This window comes from Colius striatus, chromosome 1 (genome assembly GCF_028858725.1).
Source record: "Colius striatus isolate bColStr4 chromosome 1, bColStr4.1.hap1, whole genome shotgun sequence".
Lineage (NCBI taxonomy): Eukaryota > Metazoa > Chordata > Aves > Coliiformes > Coliidae > Colius > Colius striatus.
Genome location: NC_084759.1, coordinates 160,269,015 through 160,294,596, shown reverse-complemented (window position 1 = coordinate 160,294,596; position 25,582 = coordinate 160,269,015). Strand labels below are relative to the sequence as shown.

At 37.9% G+C, this 25,582-nt stretch overlaps 1 long non-coding RNA gene across 1 annotated transcript in view; it reads right to left on the bottom strand.

Annotated features, from left to right (window-relative positions):
* The window catches only part of LOC133625005 (uncharacterized), a 163,447-nt gene that overhangs the window by 6,810 nt on the left and 131,055 nt on the right, over positions 1-25,582 (bottom strand). The window contains exon 4 of the long non-coding RNA XR_009818304.1: positions 10,810-10,974. This is a non-coding gene — a long non-coding RNA (uncharacterized LOC133625005). The remainder of the gene's footprint in view (positions 1-10,809; positions 10,975-25,582) is intronic.

The window sequence follows — 25,582 nt, the reverse complement described above, 5'->3', positions numbered from 1 at the left end:
TAGGTATGTCATTTCTACATCCTAGAGCTCATCAGGGGTGGGTAGCTGTTTTTAGCTCCACCTAGCAATACCTTTTATGAAAAGAAAGAAAATAACCTTTTCCTGCTTTCAAATTTGTTTAGGCTCTCCTATACCCGCTTTGCTCAACCCCATCTCCAACTGGCTTTCCCCAGAGACAGGGGACATTGGGTTAATGACCAACTTCCCCCCTCCCCAACCTTGTCACTGCTTCTGAGAACTGCAGAGGACTTGAAGAACACAAGCTTCATCCACATGCATGCACAGAAGAAAAGGCCAAAATAGGAGAGTCTTTTTGTTCCTGTATGATTCTCATTTAACCCCTGATTAACTAACACTCCTTCATCCTGAAACATGTTTTCTCGCTCTGATTTACACTCCATGGCCAGGTTCAAAAGCCACATAGTAACTGTGCCCATGTGCTGTGGCCCAAGGGAAGAAAACTGACAGAGAGAACTCGTGGTGCTGAGGATCCAAAAACCACAACACACAACCTGGTCCTGTGGGCTGTGTGTGACCACATCTATCCTGGTCCCATGGGCTGTACATGCATTAGTGAATGGACCACATTTAGAGTGTAGTCCTTTAGAATGATGGTGTGCATCAGCCTACTTATGTGTTGTGAGCATGGAGAGAGGCGTTGCTGCAGTGGTAGGAGTGAGGTCCAAGTGTTTGTAGAGTGCCAGGAACAACGCTAGAGATGGATGTTGGTCACCTCAAAATAGTTTTGCTGCCCGCTTGTAACAGCTACAGCAGGCAGAGTGCTGGTGCAACAGAGGATCTGGGCTCTTAGAAGCAATCAGGTCCACCTTGCAGCTGATAATGTGACTGTCTAAATATATCAGTGATTAGGGCTACCCTGCATAGATTAAAGTCACAGCTCTGTATCTTCTGTCTGAGGCACAACAGTTGGCCTGATGACAGCACAAACATGAACTCTGCGACTTGTTTTTCCAAACTATTTTTTAGGACATGCTTTAAATATCCTGTGTCACTGTAATAGTGAATTGCAACAAATGCAATCTCTTCTCCAAAGACAGCTTCCTCAAACTCCACAGACTACACTAGGGTGGAGCAGGCTACATGATTAGGATGTCATCTCTTCAGTGTTTCAGATGCTTCTGTGTGCCAGTTTATATATTTAACAAAAAAATTCCACAAAATAACCAATCAAGAACAAGAACAAGAAAATCACTAAAATTTGTGTATAGAACATAAACAAAAGCTTTAAGTGACAGCAAAAGCTCAAATTTGGACATTTAATTTTACCACCACTATAGCAGTGATGCGTAAGATACCCCGTTTTGTTAATAATGCCCTCTCTTCTTACAGAGGGGCTTCTGTTATGTCTTACATGTTTTAGGGGATAGACACTGATCCTGTGATCTCATACAAGCCGTTCTAATTACTTGTCTGTCCAGGGCTGAATTTAAGGCAACACTGCCTTGACAAAAAGGAGGCTCTTTGCTTTCCCTCAGAAATCCCCAATATAATTATAGAAGATTCAATTCTTCCTGTATTTTTCCCTAGGCAATGACCTGCTTTGCTTGTATGGCAAAATCAGCCCCAATTTTATCATCCAGAGGATAACAAAGCTCCCTTGTCTTTTTCAAATAAATACAACTAGGGACTGCAAAAAAGGAAAAGAAATATCTTATTCCTTTAATTGTTCACTGTTTTATCATGAAGAAGTAACACACAGGGGAGCCTTGAAACTTCTTTCATGTTCATAGCCTTTAATTCAATTAAGGCCCTAAGCTAAAGCAAAGAGCTAGCAAGAGTCAGATACTATTGCTACTGATAATGTAACTGCCAAAACACTTAATGGCATATAAACAATTCAAGTAGCTGTTTTGTTACAAGGTTCTCTTTCTGAAGCAGGTTTATTTGCCTCCTAGATGACAAAATTATGAATACCCGACTAGCTTTCTTCAGTCTTTGATTTAAAGTAGGCCACTGGATTTAGGCTCTTGAGGTGCAAAGAAGTATTTATATTTTCTAAATGGCTTTCTGTGATCTGAAAAGATCAATGACACACATTTTACTTGCATTGCCTGCATTCAGAGCCTGGGGGAAAACAAAAGCACAAATAATGGATTGATTTAGATGGAATTTGAGATTATAGTCAAAGGATTTCAGATGTGTAAGAGGTCATGTAAAGATTCAAGCACATGTGGGTTTTTTGTGTGGTAAAAGCATTGGCTGCCAAGTTTAAAGGAAGTGGAATTTATGCTTAAAATCATTAGTGTAATCAAAGCAAAGGATTGTCAGCCTGATCCTGAGCTCTACAGAGTAAATACCAGAAAACAGCCAATGGAAAAGCAGGAAAATATTTTACTAAATTAAAAAAAAATTAAATGTGCAGTCATGTACACAGACATGTTTTAATATAATACCAAATAAAGAACTCAGAAATATCTATTCTGACCCAGAGAAGAAAAAAAAATGGAAATATGTAAAATGTAAAAATACTCAGAGAACTGTCTAAAAAATCCTGTGCCCTGAAACCCATGAAAATACCTAAATCTGCTAAAAATATGTGAAGTGGATTTTATGATCAAATAAAGATACTGAAATAATTAACAGTGATTTGAGAAGCTGCATTTTCCTTAGGCATATTTTTTAATTAATTAATGCCAAAAAAGAGAAGCATGGACAATATTGGATGTGAACATTTGCAATGACTGGACAGAAAAGGCATTAAATTCTCACCTCCTAACAGGAGAAGTCAGGTAGCAGCTGTCACCCAAGTGCCTACATCCAGATCCTGTCTCACAATAGGGATTTTAAAAAGATAGCTTTATCTGCTCTCACTTGCAGCTCTCAAAGACTGCTTTGGAACAAACTGATCAGAAAGTTCCCAGTGAGCTCTGAATAGAACTTGAAAGCAATGAGACCTTAGCAAGCTGTTTTGTTTGTCATCTTCTCCCAGAAACTCCTGAGTCACAGACTATCTCAAAATAAGGGTGAGATGAGAGGGAAGAACCTTCTCCCTAGGTAATATATGCAAATGGTCAATATCTAGTTTTGGTAGGATCTTCTTAAAAAACAGTGTGGGTCCTGTAATTTCTTCTGCAAGAGCGTTGTATGGGAAATAATTCACCTCTAGTGAAAAACCTGACTTGGGGACTTCACTGCTCCTTAGGATGTCCATGCTGCCTGACCTCATTAATCTTGTTTTTCACAGTCACTGTACTGTGCAGTTATTCCATTAACATATTGTAGTGCTGCCCAGGGCTACTTTAATATATGCTCTGTTCTATAGTTGCCTAATTTATTTAGGCATTTGTAGCACATTGACCACTGTTGGATCCCTCTATGGGCAAATGGGGAGAACATATGGCACAGAACTGTGAGCTATTGACTGTGCTCCTGGGAAGCCCTGTAATAGGACACACATACTCTGGCACAGCAATTCTACACACTAGGTTGATTTTAAAAAAAATAAAAATATTGCAACAATTTTCCTCATAAAGAGCATTGTATATACATTTATTCCCATGCCTACTGTACATTGAAGGAAGGGAGGGGAGAAAGGGCCTATAGCCTGTGATAAGTGTTTAAACCTCCTGACACATTTGAGATATGACTGAAAAAGTAGATGTTTCAGAGCTCAGAAGCAATTCAGGGAGCAACACACGAATCATTCACTGAGCATTCTTGTTTCTGTCACTTTTAGAGAGAACAATTGAACTGGACTGATTTATCAAACAAAGTAAAAAAGCTATGGCATGGCATTAATAGAAATAGAACTTCTTTTCATGATCATCTCTTCTGAATTTTGCATATATACATACATTTCCTTGCTTGGAAATAAAGATCATGATTCTTTTCTCCTTTTTGCTCACTAAATGTATACATGGCCTCTTTCTATGGAAACACTAAAAAAGATAACAACTGATAGAACCAAAAAAACCCCTGAGAACAGTGGTTTTTTAATTACACTTAGGTTTAATATTTGTTGGTACACGTTGTGAATCAAATATAAATTATTTTGTTTTGCAAGAACACAGAAGCATCATCTACTATTGGAAAACATTGTTAGTATTAAATTACTTAACATCCAATCCTTATTAGGAACTTAGTTTTATTATTAACTGTATTTAGTGGCACAAAAATGAAGAGAAAGCCTCATATGTTTATGTTTCATTCTTTTATCATCATATGCCATGATTAACAGACAGCCATCAGAGGGTACTTACAGTACATTCTGAGCAATTTTCCCTATTTTAAGAAAAATACTATGGATTTTTGATGACATTATTCATAAATGGCTGGTGACCTGGAGTGCCAAATTTGAGATGCTTTATCTTTAATAGATGTACCCCTAGTTACTATGAATACAGTTCACACACAGAATAACTAGCAGGATAGTAATACAGAGGAAGAGAAACTAATTTACTCCCAGTCTAGGAAAATTAAAGATTAGGCAGTGTGCCTTTTGTTTAAGTGTTAAAACTGCCACTCATCCCCCAAAGTAAGCCAGGACAGCACTACTCAAAATAATGAAAAGCTTGAACTAAGCACTCTTCACCTCCCGTCGCTGTCATTACAGGTGCAGTTGCTGTAGACACAGAGAAGACATACTTTTAGATGAGGGAGCAGTTACCAGCTCACAGCCCTGCCTTGACCATTTGTCTCTCAGTAACAGCAAGATATAAGGCAACTGGGAGAGCAGAACTGAGTGCTGCTAGAAGGGTAAGAATATCCTGAATGGCTCAAAAGCTTGTTCAAATTGCTTTATGGCAACGAAGTAGCCTTTGAAATAATTTGAATTACAAACAGTGAAAGTTTGTTGTTAAATCAGTTATTGTTTCTGAGCCACAGGGGGCATCTGAACAGGGAGGAAAGAACTGAAGCCGGATGGAGGAGGGGAGTTTCCTACCAGCATGTTGCCTGTGCCACATCTCAGTCAGCACAAAGAGCACATATTTTAGGGGGGCAGGGAGAGCTCTTATCTATTCAGGATCTGTTTTGATACCAGTGCTGATCAACCTGGTCCAGGACACAGTTAGGCTCCTGTAAAACCTGTGAGAAGAGTCCACAAGCAGATATGTGCACAGCACAGTGTTGTATAGTCCGTGCCATACGTACAGGTATAGGGTCATATGGAGATAGTTTTGCTGGAGATCTGATCCTTCCCACTCATTCAGGCCAAGAGGGAAATCATCCTCTCAGAAAGAAGTTCCACATTCCAAAAATAATGTGAAAACTAAGCCCTTACCATTTTACTATGCAAAGAAGTTTTAAAACTGCTATATATTATAGCTCCCCTAAAACAGTTTAACAGATCTCCAAAGCAAATCCAGTCCATCATCCAATCTGCAGTTCCAGCCTGAGACAGATTCTGGGTCATCAGAGCACTCAGACACAGCCATTTGTCCAAACAATGGGACCATATCAGCCTTAAATCTCTGACTTAAAGAGTACCAAAGTGTTTTTTGAACAGGAAAATATATTTACTTGGAAACTGTTACCCAGAAGTGTCATGAATACCAGATGATCCAAGGAAAAAAATGCTATTCCCAAGCCTGAATAACTGCCATTTGCTTCTGCTGAGGGGACACTCCAGGGATGCACTATGAATAAAATTACACCTTATTTCAATAAGACCTCCTGCCTTTGAACAACTGAAAGCACATTATCAGGGCAACAAGCAACTGATTCAGCTCCAGATAGGATGTATTCTATAAAGAAAGCAACACTGATGAAACACAGGAAAACCTGTATAACTGCATATGTTGCACAAAGTAAATTAACAATTTATAGCTCATTCACATAATGCAGTTGCTCGCAGTAGGAAGCAGGCAACAATACCATATTCACAGAAGCTTTAGGAAGATATTATTTTTACTCTGCTTACAGAAAACAGTTGTTATCAGAGTCCTAAAGGAAATGGTAGTTGTTAGCTAGGCTAACCCTTGTGCATTTGACTGCCAGTTTTGTGTCATATTGAAGTTGTGCATGCTTGCGTGCACATCTAAACGTCCGACTCCTTAGATGCATTGAAACTCTGGGTCATGTTAACAAGACCTTCAGAAGCGTGTCTTTAGGTGTTTTCCCAGCCAAACCAGCTTTAATCAAAGTGTTTCCTCAGCCTCATCCTCAGTAACAAAAATACACCTGTACTTTCCTCTTATCCTCAGTGTTGTCAGAGCTCTGACTTGATGGTCTGAGATAAAACATATATGCATATATTCACATGCAAAACAATGCTGGCTCTTCATGAATGTCAGCATGTTTGTCTTCGGAAATTTGTTTGAGTTGATTATTTCCTGTCTGAGCTATGTGGAGGTGTCTCACAGTGAGACTTGAGGTGACTTGAGGCTGCATGTAACAAATATATGCCTAAATTATTGAGATATTGGCACATATCAGCACGCCTATGCCCAAAATGTATGAACTTAGAACAAGTTCTCTCTGTTTACATGGATTTTTTAAAAATTCTCTTTCAATTAAAGTCAAGTGATACCAAAGTAAAAGAGCTATATGCACAGTGGAACTTAATTCAGAAATAGAGCATTTAACTAGACTCATGACATATTATTATTGTGTAAGGTATTTAAGTTACTGAATGATTATACTGGAATTTAGACATTCATACATTGTCAAAATTAATTTCAAGTTCTTTTCTTTCTCTCTTGCATTCAGTACATAAAGAAAATAATTTCTGACCTCTACAAAAACATTCTCCCCCACCTTTTCCAAAGTTTAATCTAACAATCAAAAATGACAACAGCATAGATAAGCACAAACGTCAGCCAGCTGCACACTAGCACAGACATGTTTCATGGAGGAGGTGGTAACAGCTCACAGTTTTTTACAGAAAGCAGGCTGATGTAGTCATGTTTGTTTTCCAATATACATATTCTTTTAAAAAATTGTATTGCTCTAGTTAAAAGCAAACTAAAACAACTGCTGCTAACATGAAGACAAGCTTCAGGTGACCCCTCAGTTTTCCATATCATGGTTGATTATCTTGAAATAACACATGCATGAGCAAACACGTTTTCTTGTATGCAGAGGTGAATTTTCTAAATGCTAGCAGATTTTCCTAGTGCTCAACTGCTCTTGATACAAAGTGTCTTCTTTAAAACAGAGTGAATATTTTCAGTCAAAAGTAGTGATCTTTCTTAAACTAAATTGAAACTTTCCTATCAGAGCCCAAGCTGGGGAAGAGAATGGCAAATTAAAATGTAAGGACTGCTCTTTGTGGGGGGTGCCTGGCTTCCAAGGGCACAAAAAAGTACATGTCAGAGCAGCTGCAAATGCTTAAACTGGGATTCAAGCATACAACTGCAGCCCTCATGGCGATTAAAGAATAAGTTAAGTCTCTGCAGAAAGATCTGTTATTCATAACAAACAGCACTGTACAACCAAGGAGGGAAGCACCCACTCATCTCCTTTTCTCTGGTCTTAAATTTACCAGCAGCTCTCACATCATTCCTAGCACACATTGCACTTGAAGTTCAGACACCTGGTTATACTAGTTTTCTTACTCATGCATTTTAAATGTATTCCTCCTCTGATTTTGTACTTTCAAACCAGTTCAGCTATCACCTGATTGCAGTTTACACACAAACCCAATCAACATATTACAGCTTGGGAACTACTGTGCCATGTAATTCCATTAAAAGCTGTTCCTGTGATGCATTCAATTGCCTGTTCACACAACAAAGTTGAATCCTTTAAAGAATAAAAAAATCAATAAGAGAGAAAGAAAGAGAGAAAGTGAGAGAGAGAGAAAAAAAGGAAGGAAGGAAGGAAGGAAGGAAGGAAGGAAGGAAGGAAGGAAGGAAGGAAGGAAGGAAGGAAGGAAGGAAGGAAGGGAAAGAAAGAAAGAAAGAAAGAAAGAAAGAAAGAAAGAAAGAAAGAAAGAAAGAAAGAAAGAAAGAGAGAAAAAGAAAGAGAGAGAGAGAGAGAAAGAAAGAAAGAAAGAAAGAAAGAAAGAAAGAAAGAAAGAAAGAAAGAAAGAAAGAAAAAGAAAGAAAGACAAGCATTAATCACTTTTTGAACTGTGCAACCACATAGGTTGAGCTTTTCCCAACCTCTGCTTAACGCCGCTCACATTATGCCTCTGGAAAACTGTCCAGGTGTGCTTCCTACTGCCTGGAATCATGTGGCTGGTGGAGACAGGATGTTGAAACTGCTGACATTGGCTTTCAATACACTCCCTACTTCCAAGTAAATATTCTGCAAGCGTGTGATTTTTTGGCACTACCTTAACTATTGTGGCATTGCCCTGAAGGACAGACTAACCCACTTTAAAATAAATGTATTTAATAGTGCAGAGCTCTATAGCCTGTTTAGTAGGACTTTAACCATGGCTTTGTAAATGATTTGAAAACCAAGTTACAAACTAAAGTGACTTTTTCTTCTGGTTGACTATTTTTTAAATAATAATTTGAAGGTTGTTTTTCAGGTTTTTGTTTCTGCAAACTGTACAGCTTTACCTAACTGTAAGCACAATTGTGAAGGCATCAAATTTACTTTTGAGAATATATGAGAATGAGAATATAAGTTACTGTTTTAAGAAACGTTTTTATATTGAGCTTGCTCAAAATCTATGCAGCTGAGAAGAAGAATGACCAACTGACTGACCCTCCTTCCCCCGTGGCCAGATTTAGCAAATACTGGTTTAGGGGGTTTAATTTCAAATTCTTCAGTTTATGTTCAGCACATTTATTGTGGTTCATGTCAATGGCCATGCAAAACTGGACAGGTGATTCAAACATTTAAAGGAAAATATGTATTTGTGTTGTTAGTAAAGTACTTGGTTACTAGTATATACTAGTATATCCTTATCGTAGAATCATGGAATTGGTTGGTGGAGAAGACCTTTAAGATCACTGAGTCCAGCCGTTAACCTAACACTGCCAATTCCACCACTAAACCATGTCCTTAGTAATGACATACTTTCAGCAGGTTTGTTACTCTGTCAGTGTTTTAACACAGTAATACAAATTATTATCTTCAGGAGGAAAATAGTCTTGAAATTATTCAACATGGATAACAATTAAACAAAATTGTGAGTCTGTTCAAAGGATTTCATAATGAAACTAAAACCATGCCTCATTTTGAATTTCTTCCATGGGCATGCTATATGGTCCATATGCTCCTTTCAAAGTTTGTGTAACGGATTTTAGCTGTTTCTTGTGAGCTGTTTTATAGCGGAAATCTCTGGATTTCTGATTGGAAAACCCTGGATTTACAGCCTAAACAAACTTCAGTGATTTTTAAAAATTATGAGACCAAGTATCCAGAAATTGACCCAGGGTCAGTCTCCAAATACGGAGTATTAAGACCCAGCATACTGCTTCTTTCTGGACTCAGATTTTCCATCCCTCTGTTTCCTGGTGAAGGACAGATAGAAAGTGATTTTGGCAGTGAAGTTGGAGCTGTTAAATATTGCCTTTGTCACAATAATCTTTTTTCCAACCATTTTGTTCTTTTGGTAATGTTGCTACAGTTCTCACATTAATCCTGCATCTTTGCTTCACATCCGGTGAGGAAACGATGAGGTAATCCTGAAAAATATGCCAATATGAATTCATACTTGCACACCATTCTTTTTGGTTCATCAATATTTTTTTAAAAGAAGAAAAGATATTTCTTTGTTAGCACATTGGTGTACAGAAATGTACGAATGGAACAATATTGCCATTATTTGGATTACATAAAGAGTTCAGAAAAATGTATGAAATTGTCTTGACTTTTGTGTGCAAGATACGAACTGAATTTTACTCCTAACTGATTGACATTTTATGTCTTCTTTGAATGGCACTTCTAAGGACTATTAGAAAACTACTCAAAGCCACTACAAATGCAGAATGGACTCAGACAATAAACCAAGGGAAAATAGCTTTTCTCCTTGAAGACTCACCTTTGATGTAACTATATTGGCCTAAGTATGGCCCTGACAAGTGTTTCTCTTGCTAAGTGAGAGTGAAGCTTTTGCCTCCATCTACAGAAACAACCAAGTGTCAATTGCCCTATCAGAGCTCTGGTGTTTTAGAGGCTGTCAAATACTTGCTGATGGTTATGGAGACAATAAATAAGATGAGAATTTGTTTTCCCAGTATATTTGGATTTTTAAGAGAGAATCAGTCCTCAGGACACAGACGTCTAGACCAGGGAAACAGCACTAAGTAGCCTACCATCTGACAAAGCAGATAGCATAGGCATAGCCCCACTCAAATCAGTCAGCCAAAGCTTCACAAAATCCTAATTTTGCTCCATCAGCTAGACATTATTTATGTCTGGAAAGAGACAGCAGAAAGGTGGTACACAGATGGAAAGTGGGTAAGTCAAAGGCAAAGTGGCACAGGCAGAAGTGTTTAGCTGATATCACATCTTGAATATAGGATCATTTGAAGTACTGCATTTTCCGTTGTTTATAGATGTATCTTACTATTTGGTTCAAATATTTACCAGACCCCATCAAATAATCAAACAAGTGAGATTTAGTATTGTTGTTTCCACAGGCAATTACAGAGGACAGATATAGCTTGTCAATCTTTTTCCATTCCTTGATGATAAAATTAGAATACATGCTCCTACATCTCTTTTTAGAGCACAGATGCTAAAACCACAGGACACAATTTTAATCCTCAGGTACTGTTACAGCTATTGATCCAACTGGTTTTGTTCTGGGTAAAGTGCAGCCAACTGCAATATGCCAACTTGCAAAACCATAATTGAGGTAACCATCACCTAAGCAAATAATATTTTAGCTGACCCATGCACACAATAAGTTCGTCTTCTTTAGATATTAAGCTTATAGTCTCTTACCACTTTGCACGGTGGATGGTAGGAGCAGTACAGGAGTTTGTCCAACTTTAGTAGCAGGGCATAAAATGTGGAGTTTATCTGATGTAGGAGCCATTTTGACCCTGGCTAGCAAGGAAACACAGCTATTGCCAGAGCTGCAAATGACTATCACTTTATCTGTGAATCCTGTTGAGGGAAAAAAAAAAAAGAAGATCCTGAATTAGAATGAAAGTTTCAGCCCCTGAGCTGCAGGAAGACTCAAGTGTGCTGAAACAGACAGCTTTATCTAGAGATTTGCTATCATTAAGATAGCAAATGAGGAACGTAAGCACATTTAAAATATTTGCTTCAGTTTGCAAAGGAAACCTAAAGCACATACTTCTTCAGTTCAAGCCTTTAAAGGAAATATTTATAAGCTGGCTGCAAATGGGTAGCACATTTAAAAATATTTCTTAAAACAACAAGGGGGAAGCAGTTGTTAAATTGGTTGTTCATTAATTAACTAGGCACTGGAAATAAAAAAGTATTTACTGAACAAATAATTAAAAAATATAAGTGAAACCTTTTTTGGAACATGAGTTATTTCTTGTTTAAAACTAATTAATTCAAGAGAAAACAAACTGTATTACAGTATCCCGGCTACAGCACTGCAAAATCCGTGAAGAGTAAATCTTTACAGAGCACTGGAGGATGCACACCAGCCAGCATGTGTGAATGCTCTTTATTTACTTTCTGTTCCCACAGGTGTTCACAGAGTATTGTTCTCACATCAACTGGCAGAAAGGACAGAAAGCACCCCAAACACTTCTTTGAGCATGTATTTCTGCATAAACAGAAGCCACACACACACGCACACCAGGCAGGTGCACGCCTGCCTGTGTACATAGCAGTGTTAGGCACTGGCCTGGTCTATAATCACAAACTGGCTTGTGATGGTGTAGGGCGTGAGGTATTGATCCAGTACCTCAGGTACCCAAACAAGGACTCCTTTCTGTGCAGTCTTTCAGGCAGCAGAGCCTCTTACAAGAGCAGCAGCCTTGTGCAAATACATGGTTACCAACACCACATACCCTGGGCATTAGTCACGGCATGTTGCAGGCTCGCACGTGTTCACATAAATAGCATAAAAGTCAACAAATATATAAAAACCCTGTCAGCTGGTCTCAAGTGAAAGTACCCCAACAGGACGATGCATTTACCATGAGAGAGGAAGGAATGTAGGGCAGCAGCCAAGCTTCTTCAGGACTTCTGGGGCAGTGCTACCTGCCATTGCCAAATCCTCCCTGATGAGCAGGCCTACGGAGAGGCTGGTCCCAGAGCCACCCATGCCTTTCAGCTTCAAACTAGCCTTGAGAGAGTTATGGGCTACACACAGAGCATTGTCTCAAGAAATTCCCACAGAGACTGACTAGAAAAGGGGATGCTTCCACTTGTTTTTCCCATATCGTTGAGTGGGCAGAGGGAGCATCGTACTCTTGCTCCATGAAACCACCATCTGCACCCTGAACACTTTTTTCCTGGTTTCCTCCCAGTCCCATTAGGATAGCTCTACATCCTTTCCAGCACAGGCCACTTGATCTTTCACATACAACTCCACAGCAAAAAATAAACTTGTGTATCTTATAGGGTTTACGAAGGCTGTCAGCTTCTTCCTCTACTGTAAATCAATCTTCTCCGAAGACCCTGGAGCAAAAAGCGCATACCCAAGAAATAAATTGCAACCTTTTATTCATGCAGAGTATATGCTAGCTAAAATTTCTCTTGAGAAACATGAAAAGGGTACATGCCAGGGACATAAATTAGTTTGCAAAAGTCAATTTATTAAAGCAGCAAGCAGTTGGAACCCTTTCACTAACCTCCATGACTCACGTCTAAACAGACTGATTAAGTGCTTCATCCTGCAGGAGAGTCATGTTTAAATACACTGCCACTATCACACTTCCAGTCCCAGAGCAGCCAGCCCAATGGCTTTTCTCATCCCAAGAGGCACCACCCGTCCAGACAAGGAGCAATACAAGTTCCTTCACACTTACAGCTTTGACAGTAAGCAGGCTGACACTACAAGGCAATTAGATAAAAATGAATCAAAAGAATGCCCTTTAAAATTCCTGTAGGTTATGGTGGGGGGATGAGGAGGAAGAGGGAGGGGAGAGATAGCTGGGCTTATTCCTGTGTTTGCATTAGGGTGAGTCTTTTGTCTTTACACTTCTCAGCTCATGGTGAGACTTAAATTTAGAAGGGCATCATCATACAGGTTTTAGTCAGTCATGGAGTCATTTAATCATCAGTACCAATATCGAAGCTGGGAGATCTATGGCCAAAGAGTCAATGATTTAGACATATGTCTGATTTTCAAAAGATGCAGAGATACTGCCTATTTTGTTTCTTCTGATTAAAAAAAAAAAAAAAAAAGAAAAAGAAAAAGGAAACTCTTTATCAGCAAACAAAGACAAAAATATGTAAAGTTGTACCTGCACTGATTTTGTATAATTTGAAAATATTCCTATGTTTTATTCAGGATCAGTAAAAGACCTATTTCATATCACTTTTCTGGTTATGTTATTCAGAGGAGAAGCACAGAAGAATGATTGCACACTCAACGGTACCAAAATAATGTAATTTCAGTGGAACATTAATTGTTGAATCCTTTAGTCTTTATGATCCAGTTCTGGGAAGCTTATTACTATTGCCAGGTCAAAACTTGTTTCAAAGAGCCAAGTGTTAACTTTCCACTTACAGATTATTCTGGCAGATATCTATCTGCTTACATAGGATACATCTTTGTCCTTGACCTGCATTATTTCTATAGTTCCCTAGTGAAGAAACAAGGAATTAGCCTTCCAATACAATTTATAAATGGCATCGATCAGTGGGATAAAAATCCACAGCTGATTAGTTCTTCCTTCTTTAGAAGTTAATGAGAAAATAAACTTTCCCTTTAATGAGATGACAAAAAATGTTTTCTGGGAAATAGATAAGATACCCTACTGCAAAACTACAATGTAAAAGTGCCTGAAAACCTATAGAAATTATAAGGCTCAATAAATAGGATGTATAATCTGTTAGAATATATTTGTCAAAATTATAAATACTGCTGATAAGCAGTTGATGTCACCCAAATAAATAGAATGGTAAGGTATGGCAAAATATACAGCATTGGTCAGTTTTGCTTGTGATTTTGTATTTGGGTTTACTCATATAATTTTTCTGCATCAAATCAAATAAAAGCACTGCCTTAAGGAACTTGTACTTTCTTCAAACCTGGAAATGGAGGAAATGCTTTTCTGCAATTACTTCTCTGAGGAATCTAAAAAATTAAGGTGCTGCACAGCAGTGGGTATTTAAGGGAACACAGAACAAGGGAGAAGACACAATGGATTTGCCTGAAGTTCAGCTGTACCATGTCATTAGTCTTTCTAAGGATGTATTAAGATCCTTAGATGTAAGAGTGAGACTGTGCACAGACACAAAGTTTCTATACTCTTACAAAATGTCAGTCTGTCCTGTCACTACTTTACTTTCAGGTTCCCTCTGTCCCTTCTTCATCCTACATACATTTTTTTCATTGCTAGGCTTAGCTGCATATTCTTCTTAACCGGAATCACTAAGAAAGTTGTGATAAATCAGCTCTTTCAGCTTTCATGTCTTTGGCCAAAGAGATCACAAGATAGGTTTGCTTGCATTCCTCCCCACCTCCTCCACCTCCCAAGGGATTTTACTTACAATGGAAGCCTAAACATTTCACTCCAAGGGACATCCTTGCAAAGATGGTTGCTGCCTTACAAAAGCTATTACAGGACACGAGGAAATCACAGCATGAAAACACTAGTGTCACCTCTGAGAGCACAATATATGTATAATTCACACAATATTACAAGCATGATGGAAAGGCACATGGGAGTAATTTTCAAATCAACCTAGACTGTAAAATCCTGCCCTCTCCAGAATGTAGGGCATATCTGCCTCTGTGCCTTGTGGCAGGGTAGAATTTGAAAGGGAATGCTGAAAACAGTAAAACAGTAAATTGTTTTTAAAAAAGGCTTTACATCCCACATGGCAGTGGATTATTACACTACTGTCACTGGAGACCTTCTCTGGTCTGTTTGTTGTGAAGTCATCTACAGAAAGCAGAGAAAGGACAAGATTAGCTAAGTGTGGCATGCTCCATGCTGTCTTGGAAGCATTACTAATCTTACAATAATATCAACTGCAAAGCATCTCTCAGTGGTAAGAGAGTGTGGAGCCAGAACAAAGGGAAGAAGGATCACCAGCACAAGACTGAGACTGCAAAACAAGAAATGAAACAATATCAAATGGCAGTAAAAGCAGGAAAGAAGAGACATATTAGAACATATTAGAAGATGAGAAGGCAAAGAGGGTGAAAAAAATAGGCATAATAAAAACAATCACAATTTTACAATAAAGGGCTCATGACATACCAAAGAGTCTCCAGTTCTTTGGGCATCTTTATGATGATGTTAGGACTTACTATTGTATCACAATACTGCTGAGCTGTAAATAGTCATCTTACACTGAGTTTTAATAGCTGACACCTCAAATTCAGCACAGCAAGAGAACACCAAGAGGTCTGCATATCATACAGTGACTATACAAGGACTTAATCACCTTCTTCTGGTGAATTTATGGAGCAGCTGCTCTGTAAGGCCTCAGTGCTTTAGGATGAATAATAGGTTTTTAGGAATACTTCTCAGTACCAAAGAAGATTACCAAGCATGTCCTTAGCTGTGAACAGCAGGAGCTGAAAGTACGATTCTGCTTGACCTTTACTGTAGAGGAGAGAGGATTTTGGAAAGAAAATTGTGATTATTTGTATGTCTCATTTTATAGCCCACAAAATGCTTTTCCTGATCATGAAGCTGTGGTTGACTCTAGGAGAGAGGAGTTCTCAGCCTTTATTCCAGCACTTTTTGTACCTAAGGGAATGTGATTTTGGCCTCCGTGGTGCAAATACATATTTTAAAAAAGAAATTACCAACAAGCACTTTCCCTTCCTTTTTTTTTGCCACCTCAGTGACACATTTAACAAAACCATTAGGCAATATGTTTGTATACACCTTTTCCCTGTGCCAGCCACCATTGCTTAGGAACCTGATGAAGCAGGAATTTCTTCAGGCAATGAAGTCTTACATGTAAAAAACAACCTGGAGAAAAAGAAACTTTGCTCCACATATTTCCTGGGGTTTTACATTTACCATGAAAGACATCTACACACCCCTAGGACAAAAAGAAGCCAGCTGGCAGGGCTTAGAGATCATTTCTTTAGGTGGTAAGAAAGTTTTACTTAAATGTTTATGTGTACTGAATCATTGTTTTATTTGAGAAATTTCAGGAAAGAATTTTTCTGTCTTTCTTTCACTGTGTTTCATACTATGCTAGCAAATACTATATAGGAAAACAAACCAGGAAATTTTTAGTTTCTTGCGTAGCAAAAAGTTCTCCCCGTGACCTCCAGAAAACCAGACATATACATAAAGGGAAGTCCAAACAGTAGGATCCATAAAAATATATATCTCATCATGATCTGAAATTTGTAAGGATCTGTACCATCCCAAACTTGAAACCAAGAAATACTATTCCCAAAATACTCTAGAAGTTTTAATAGTGATACTATTAGTTGATAAAACAGGCATTGAGAAAAAAGTAATTTAGAACAGTAGAGGAGAAAGTGTGTAAACCATATCTTGAATTTTAATAAGCCAAGAATTTTGAAAGCCCTGTTTGAGACATCTTAATTGAGCCTGCTTTTGTTAAATGTTAGTTCCTGAAAATAACTCCTTTTTAATGATTTTTTTATCACAGCACTCATTTTGAGAGTTAAAGTCATCCTTTCTGTATTCAGTGTGTCTAAGCTCTGTAATATTGTAAAGATCTTAATATTTTAGTTGCAAAATAAGAACTGACTCAAGCTTTGCAGTCTCTTAGTCACAAATTGCCTCCAATTTTCAAAAGAAATTCAAGATAATGAAACTATTTGCAGGAGGAAAAGTTGCAGGAGGAGGTTTTAAATTAGAAGGGTCAGTAACACCTTAACAACTTTTTATGCTACATTAAGCCAGAAAATTATTTCTATGCTTGCCATGCTTAAATTATAGGGAAATCTTCAACACATATCTAACTTAACAATAGCTTTAAAAAGCTTTAAAAATATGGGTAAAATGAAAGAGTTCATGATCAGCCATTATTAATGATTTTCCTAAATAATAAACATACATTTTCGATTCAAAACTATTTTCCATGCTCATCTCCAGCACAAGTTAATCACAGATCAGAAAAAAACCTTTTCAAACTGCATAAAATTAATATAGCTGCATTTTCTACCTATGAGTGATGTTAAGTAGAGCAAAGACTAGCTCCATTTGTGTGTGGAGAAAATTTGGAGCTATATCTGCAGACAAATCTGTATGTTATGAATAAATACTGGCAATTTAATAGATTCATGCTGATGACTAAGAATTTATGGTTTAAGCATCCTGAGATGTACCTCAAAAACAACACTACCATAAACAGCTTAGAACAAGAGCTATTTGCCCTAGAGAGAAGAGGCTGATATCAGACACTGATCCTATATTTTAAACCTCAAAAGACATTTAGCACCTTAGACTTCACTTTAGCCAGCATACCAGAGCAAGCACCCCTGCTGTAAATGAAGATGTCTTGGTCTTTCTAATATCTCCCCTTTTTTGGTCATACAAATGACTTTACCCATAGTACTATGCTGTTCACTGAAAAGAAAGAGTGCCATTTTGATAGTCATATACATTTTAGTCATCTACAGGATGTGTCATTTCCACGTCTAAACTTCTCTGAAGGATTTCCCTGATCAGATATTAGTCAGAGATAAACAAAATATTATGTGAATAACTTTGTCCAAACTAATACTTTGTTTTGTTGTCAGCCATCTGGATGAAGTGAGGACCATAATATTTTCTGGTTTTGCTTGCAAAAAACCCCAAAAGTTTGGACCAATGTGGGCTGGCTTATGTCAGTGCAGCTGTGTATGGGAGGGTCGTGGCAAATATCACCTCCAGCCAGTTGAAAACATTATCACTTTACATTATGGATTGAATCTATGACTGGTAGTATCTTGCCATAACTTCATTGATTTCAACAGAGCTATGATGATCTATGCCACAGGGAATCTCATTTTTTCGTCTATAATATCCAAAATAATGTTTCCTGTTCGTTATCTAATCATGTACACATAAACAAAAAAGAACTTATGAAGCTTCACATGATATAATTTGGATTCCATTTAGAAACACTTTTCTCCTCTTCAAGGTGCATATGGAGGATCACAGAATCATAGAATGGTAGGGGTTGGAAGGGACCTTTAGAGATCACCTAGTCCAACCCCCCCTGCTGAAGCAGGTTCACCTAGATCAGGTTGCATAGGAACATGTCCAGGCGGGTCTTGAAGACCTCCAAGGAAGGAGACTCCGTAAGGTAATGGGTCCTGATGGGATGCATCCTAGAGTGCTGAGGGAGCTGGCTGATGTGATTGCCAAGCCTCTCACCATCATTTTTGAACAATCATGGAGGACAGGCGAGGTGCCTGAGGACTGGAGAAAGGCCAATGTCATGCCAGTCTTCAAAAAGGACAGGAAGGACGACACAGGAAACTACAGGCCAGTCAGCCTCACCTCCATCTCTGGAAAGGTGATGGAACAACTCATCCTGAATGTTATCACTAAACATATGAAGGGAAAGATGGTTATCAACGGGAGTCAGCATGGCCTCACCAAGGGGAAATTGTGTTTGACCAACCTGATAGCCTTCTATGAGTGCATAAACAGCTGGTCAGATGAGGGGAGAGCAGCGGATGTCATCTACCTTGACTTCAGCAAGGCTTTTGACACTGTCTCACATAAAGGATATTCTCCCTTTCTCCAAGTCTTCCTCAAATATACACAAGCGGCCTCATTTTACATTCAGACTTGCATGGATGACATTCCTACCATGATTGATTACTCTAGGGTCAGACTTGAAACAAAAGCTATAGAAATATTTGCTAATGCAGTGACCCAAATCTACTTTCTTTTTAATTTTCCTGCCTTTTAAGTGTTCACATTTCATTCATTAGGAATCTTTATTTGAGATCACATATTTCACTTTATGAGGTCTAATTGAGACACATTTTTCCCTTCTATTATGTTAGGTTGAGGTTTTTTTCTTCTCTACTATTACTCAGAAACTATATAAATAAAAATCACACTTACCAAATAATATACAACAAAGAAAAATAACAGACTTCTCAGTCATTTAATTATTTGCCTTCTTCAAACTGTCAACAACTTCTTGATGGAAATATTCTGTGATTCATTTCTTCCTTGTTGGTATCCTAGCGAATAAATTCCCCACTCTCTTTCAACTTAAGATACAAAGCTCCCTTGTCGGGTTAGAGGAGTTGGTTGGATGGTTTGGTTTTGGATATTATGCCACTGAAATACACTTATAACTAGATGATGTGATCAATTCTATTATGTGAAGAAGCATGAAGTTCAATTATTTCAAATATTCCACCTGAGGTCAACCAGGATTTTCGGACAGTCAAGGATTATTTCAATGTACACCTTTGACTTGGACCTTGGTACAGATGCATCCCTGCACTTTCAATAGTTATGCCAAGCATTCAAACTCAGAAATCTCTCCTTTTGCTAATATATATGTGCAACTCCATCCATTTCAGTGGGGATTTCCTCACATTTCATGAAGTTTTGAAGATCTGAATTTTCAAATGCTTTACATGTCTCAAGAACCATCCAGTTGGATTAATTAATTAGCACAAGTTCTTTGGTGATGACTAGATCTTCACAGATTTTCACAAACTGCCATTTGTATGCAGTTGGCTACTGTGAGTAACATTCAGGATAAATCATTTGCCTAAAAATACTTTTATATCCAGCTCCCGTAGATCAGTCATTCTGAGCACATTACAAATCTTTGCTTTGAACTGGAGAAGTCTATGTCTGCCCCTGACTGTTCTTCATGAGTCTTGATGCTGAAATTTCTCTTAGATATAACCAGACAATTGTTTCTCTGAAATCTGTATGAGAAAGACTCATTGTAGATATTTTTTATGAAGGAAGATATGCCCAAAGTCCCTTAATAACAAATAGATTTTTTCTGTTATTTTCTATTGAACAAAAAAAAAACTAGCACATTTTCTTTAATAAGGGGGAAATGCAATCTAATTTTCCTAAGTACTATTTAGTCTCTTGTTGCTTTTTCAATAGGAATGAGAACAGCGGCTTAAAGCAACACACACCTAACAAAGCCTACTGCAGTGCTAGGATGTATCTCCAGCTGCTGCTTTATTGAATCCTCTCTTTACAAGGTCTGTTACCATACTTCTTGTTTCCTCTTCTTCACCATCTTCCCTACCACGGGTGGCCAGTGCTGGCCCAGAGTTGAAATTTTCTTGTGCAATAGACCCTGTAACCTCTCCTTTAAACTGCACAATCTCCATTCAGTTTGCAACATATGAAATACTGCTCTTGCTTTCAATTATTGTGCCTTCAGCAATATATCTGGTCATTGTTATTTCTCCTTTTTCTCTTTGTTACTTCTTTAAAATCAGAAAAGTGTCTCTTATCATTGCAGACATGAAATCAGGATAATCAAAGGCAGTTCCAGAAGGCTACAAAGACAAATTTTAGAAAATCAGAGCACCTAAAGGTAAAAATCTTGGATTAGATAGCTTTAGACATGTTTAGATAGATGCTTCTAAGCATGTGTCTTCAAATGATACAAATACAGATCTCAGTAGAGCCTTCAGGCTCTATTTCAGAACACTAGTTCAGAACCCAGTAAGACGCAAAATATAATACATCCATAAAAGCCAGGCATGGCAATAGTGAAGTGCTTTAAACTGAAAACCAGAAAATGTAATGCGCATTCAACGACAGTTGTTGCTACATTTTTTTTATTTCACAAGAACCTACCATGTTACTACATCTAGCCCACAGATACAGAAAGAATGTGATCTGGCAGCTGGGCAACTTTTGGCTTTGGACAAAAATCGTTTTTATTTACTGTTAGAGTTTTCTGGACTAAATCTCATTGCCTAGTTAATCAATGCAACTAAATAATGTTTTTGCCATTTACAATTATCTTCATTTAAATATCTGTTACATTTTGAGAGGTTATAGCTACAGATTAAAGGGTAGAGCTGCTGATTTTCTAGGTACTTTAAGAAGAGCACGCAGAACATATGTAACTGCATACATTGACTTTTTGGTTTAGTTTGAAATATGTCAAATCTCCCTTGGCTATCAATTCTTACTGAAAAAAAATAGTAAGAAAAAATAGTGATCTCCCTTAAATCATTCTTTGTGAGACCTATAAGATTCCATTAAATTAAAAGTCTAGAACTACAATATTTGAATTAATACAGGCAAAAATGAGAGAAAATATTGTAATTTGGGACTTCGATTTGCAAAATTCAGATCTGAGCAAAACAGAGCATGAAAAACTGACTGGTTTGCAGTAGTCCAGGTGTAAGCCTTGCAGAGCACTCCTCTACTTGTACTGACCCTCTCCAGGAATATTTGAATGATGTAGTATCTCTCTGACAGCTTTGTTGTTTCCACTCTGGTCATGACAAAAAAAATATGATGGAGGAGTCATCCTGCCCCAACAGACTCTAATGCTTAGCTAACATCTTCATGTCAGCAGATATACTGCCTGTCTTTTAACTCTAGTTTTAAGAGACACAGATTAACTGTATGTCCATTTTCATCAGCAGTGCTCACAAGGCCCAGAATACCTCTGAGAATAAGTGGACACAAATGTGAATATGAACAACCTTGGTCCACCTGATTGACGACAGTGGCTGAGAAGCCTCTTTTTGCTATCCTCTGCATAAATCCCATTCTGTAAGAGTCTGAGCCCAGAAGAACTTATTTCCCTTTCCTTGTTTTTTCCCGTCCTCCGGTTGTAGATTAGCTAACATATTTTCCTCCAAACTGACAAAATAAAATAGTGACATCTAAACTAAGGCAAATACTTTCAAGTCAGAAAGGGAGGACACGAAAAGTCCAAGTGCTAAAACAATAATTTATTCATATATATTGGTTCAGTATAATGGCTGCTTTGCCAACAACACTGTTTATTAAATAAAGACATTTTGTCAGAATCTAGGCTTCCCTGTTACGGCTGAGACCTCATTGTGCTAGGTTATGCATGTGCAGGAAAAAAAAAAAGAGAATTCTTTTATTTAGAACTTACAAATTACATGCTTACACCTAAATTCATGTATGAAAGATCATACAACAAAATGCTATATATGAAGACAGATTTTGTCAAACTACTGCTTTCCAAAATATATGTGATTAATATATTACACTGACACTTCAGCATGCTGAAGATCATAAGAAGTGTTTTATAGTTCATTAAAATCTCATAACAACAATTTCAGAGACTTAGCATAATATAGTATTCAGCGTTAAATATTGCCTTGAATGATAAGGGCTAACATGCCATCAGGCTATAATAAACTACAGCTTTGAAATATCAATTTTCATTTATCAGTAAGGTCACTTACATAGCTAAAGCAAGAACATAAAGATGTATTTTTTCACCATCTAGGACCAAAAAAATTGCACTTCTTTCCCAACATCCAGAAAATATACTGAGAATCATAGAATCTTAGAATCATAGAATGGTAGGGGTTGGAAGGGACCTTTAGAGATCATCTAGTCCAACCCCTCTGTAGAAGCAGGGTCAACTAGATCAGGTCGCATAGAAACATGTCCAGGCGGGTCTTGAAGATCTCCAAGGAAGGAGACTCCACAACCCCTCTGGGCAGCCTGTGCCACTGCTCTTTCACCCTCACAGTGAAATAGTTTTTTCTTATGTTTAAGTGGAACTTTTTGTGTGCCAGCTTCGTCCCTTTACCCGTTGTCCTGTTGCTAGCTACTATGTTTTATTGTTTGAATATTGCATTCATGCACAAATGCATCACTCTAACTGGGGTTTCAACAAATTTATCTATCTGATATTTCCATCAGTGACACAGAAAAGCCATGCAACCTTATAGCACTGCTCTACAACTTCACCCCAAAGTAGAATTCATCAACATGAGTTACTTAGAGGTGCACATTGTCCTTAATCCATATGTGAAACACTGTATTTTAAGGCCTTTTAGCTGATAAAAGAGTACGCTCATATAGTTAATGGGATGGGAAAGAGCTGATGCTCAGGCTGCTGCCATGTGCATGTCATGGGCATCCCAGAGCTCTGGTCACTCCATGCTGCTAATGTCTTTTTACTTCTCAGTGAACTTTTGGCATGTAGCAGCTTAGCCACATTCAATTCAGCCACATGCAATTCCTTCTCTTCTTCGGGCCCAGATACGGACTTGCACATATGTGCTAAAGCCATTGATATGGGAATACAGTGGGCCAAAGGTATGTCTGGTACAAGGAGACTCAGCTTTGCCTCCCACAACAGGCTGAGAGATACACGGATCACTAGTCCAGGAGCATACATTACTATAACACTCGGAAAAGGTCAGAAATTCTTCTCCAACTGGCTATTTTATGCTTATGTGGTCATAGAGGACAGTCAGTACAGAGGTGCTCCTGAAAACTGCTATAGAAGCTAGCTAGCACCTCCAGGGCACAATGTGTCTGCAACTTCAGAGAAAGAGGGTTGATGAGGCGTCCTATCTACAGTGACACTTGACTCCTATCAGACCAGTGAATCTATTCACTGGATGGGAATTTGTACAGTCCTTTATCCACTGTCCTCTGTGACATTTTCTGCATTAGGACTAAACTGTTATTTACACTATAATCTTTAACCATAACAGCAAGCAGATCAGGTCTAAAGCAGTCATTGAAATATGTACCAGGGCTTAGTGCTTTTGAGTTTGCTGTAAAAAAATCACCTATTTTGTCAATCTCTCTGAAGTGTACATCTGAAAAAGTAAATCATGCCATTCTGTTTGGCGTGCTATACAAGGATTTCAATGTTTATCACAGTCAGTGTTGATTTTGTTAGTTATGTGAATATTCTAATTTTTAATAGCGCTAAGAATTACTAATTGTGCAGTACACTGAGGAAGAAAAGTAAAGAACACTGAAGTACAGAAATAGGAGTTAAATTTTTGCCATCGTGGTCATGCTGGAGCGCTTGATATGAGCACCAGAAAAGTGGAAACCCACTATAGGTTTTGATACCACCACATTTGTTTTTAGACTCATTTGTCACCAACAAGAGAACAAAGTTCAAGCAAAATGCTAGGGTGTCATTTCTTACCAATAATGAGCAAAGCTAAAGACATCTCCTGCAGATTAATGACTGGTTGGAACCAGTTAATCACCTCAAGCCATTAACCCTAACTGTTATTAAGCTCTAAGATCTAAACCAAGTCCTCAATCACTGTGGCTGCTATTCACCCATCCTACTTACAGACTCATCCCCAAATCTCTACCCAGACTCCCACTCAGAAAAACCCTGCTATAATATTGTATGTTAGAATTTGTATTGCATGTGTGTAGAGAGATAGAAGCCAGCTATGCAGATAACAAACTGGTCCATTTCTCATGTATTTCAGAGCAATATTAATTTCAAGTCACAGACATGTCAGCACAAGGTATTTGTGGGCATTGAAAACTTGATACCCAAGTTTATCAGGGTTCACTGATCTTTCCACAGGATAATTTAGTTTATAACAGTAGCAGGAAGCAAAAGGAAAAGAGTAGGGAGAAAGGAGCTGGGAGGAAGGGAGGCAGAAGAGGAGGAAAAGAAATGTGCAGGAGATAAACCCAACCATTCAGCAATTTGAAGAGGAATCTATTCATGAAGTTCATTTTTTATGTATTCTGATAGGCTTTTATTTTGGTTTATAATATAAGCCTATTGTACAGTAGGCAGACTGTTGTTTGCTCTAATCATCCGTTTCTGTGACCTTCACCTTTATTGATTCAATTTCTTCCTAAGTTTAATGCAGTCTCTGAGATTAAAGCTATTTTTCTCCAGGTTGAGTTAGTTAACAGCAGATTTGCTTTAAGAAGTAGAAATCCTTTTGATGAGTAAAAAAATATTTTTAGCACAGAATTGATGGTTTAAGTAAATAAAACCTCTTTGTAGAGATAAGCAATGGCAGGAGGATTCTAGCTCATAAACAAAGTCAGCATTTTGCCAAAAAAGTATGGAAAAATGTGTGAAATAAATAAAAGCAGCATTGCTTATGTTATCAACGTTATCAAATACTGCAGATTTGAAGAGTAAAGTATAAAGGAATTTATTCTCCCTTCCCAGATGTTATTCTAATCAGGTTTATAGTTTCAACAGTTGTAAATTCATACAATGTGAAGTAATTTTCCCCAATAGATACAGTAAGGTAACTCAGTATTTTGCAAGTGTAGTAGTTGAGATTATACAGCAAAGACAGGATTTACTGCAAGAATGTAATAAACCCAATCCCATTTTCCCTACCAATTTATACTTCTGATTTGATTATACAGCTTATTTTCTTGGCTTTATTACTGCATTAAACTTCCTCCTCCTCCTCCTCCTTGGTGATACTTTCTTCTCTAGTGTCTACCATCAACCTTCAGTCACATGTTTTGATAAGAGAAGCACCCAGCTGCTTCTTGCACATGGTATATTAAACACAGCAGACTGCTTTCCCATCGTCACACATACATGGATTTGATTCTGCAGTCCCTTTACCTTGCTTGAAACCATAATGAATTACCAGATATAAACAGACTGAACCAAACCCACCACAGTAAATGGAAAATTGTCTATTGACCTCACAGAGCTT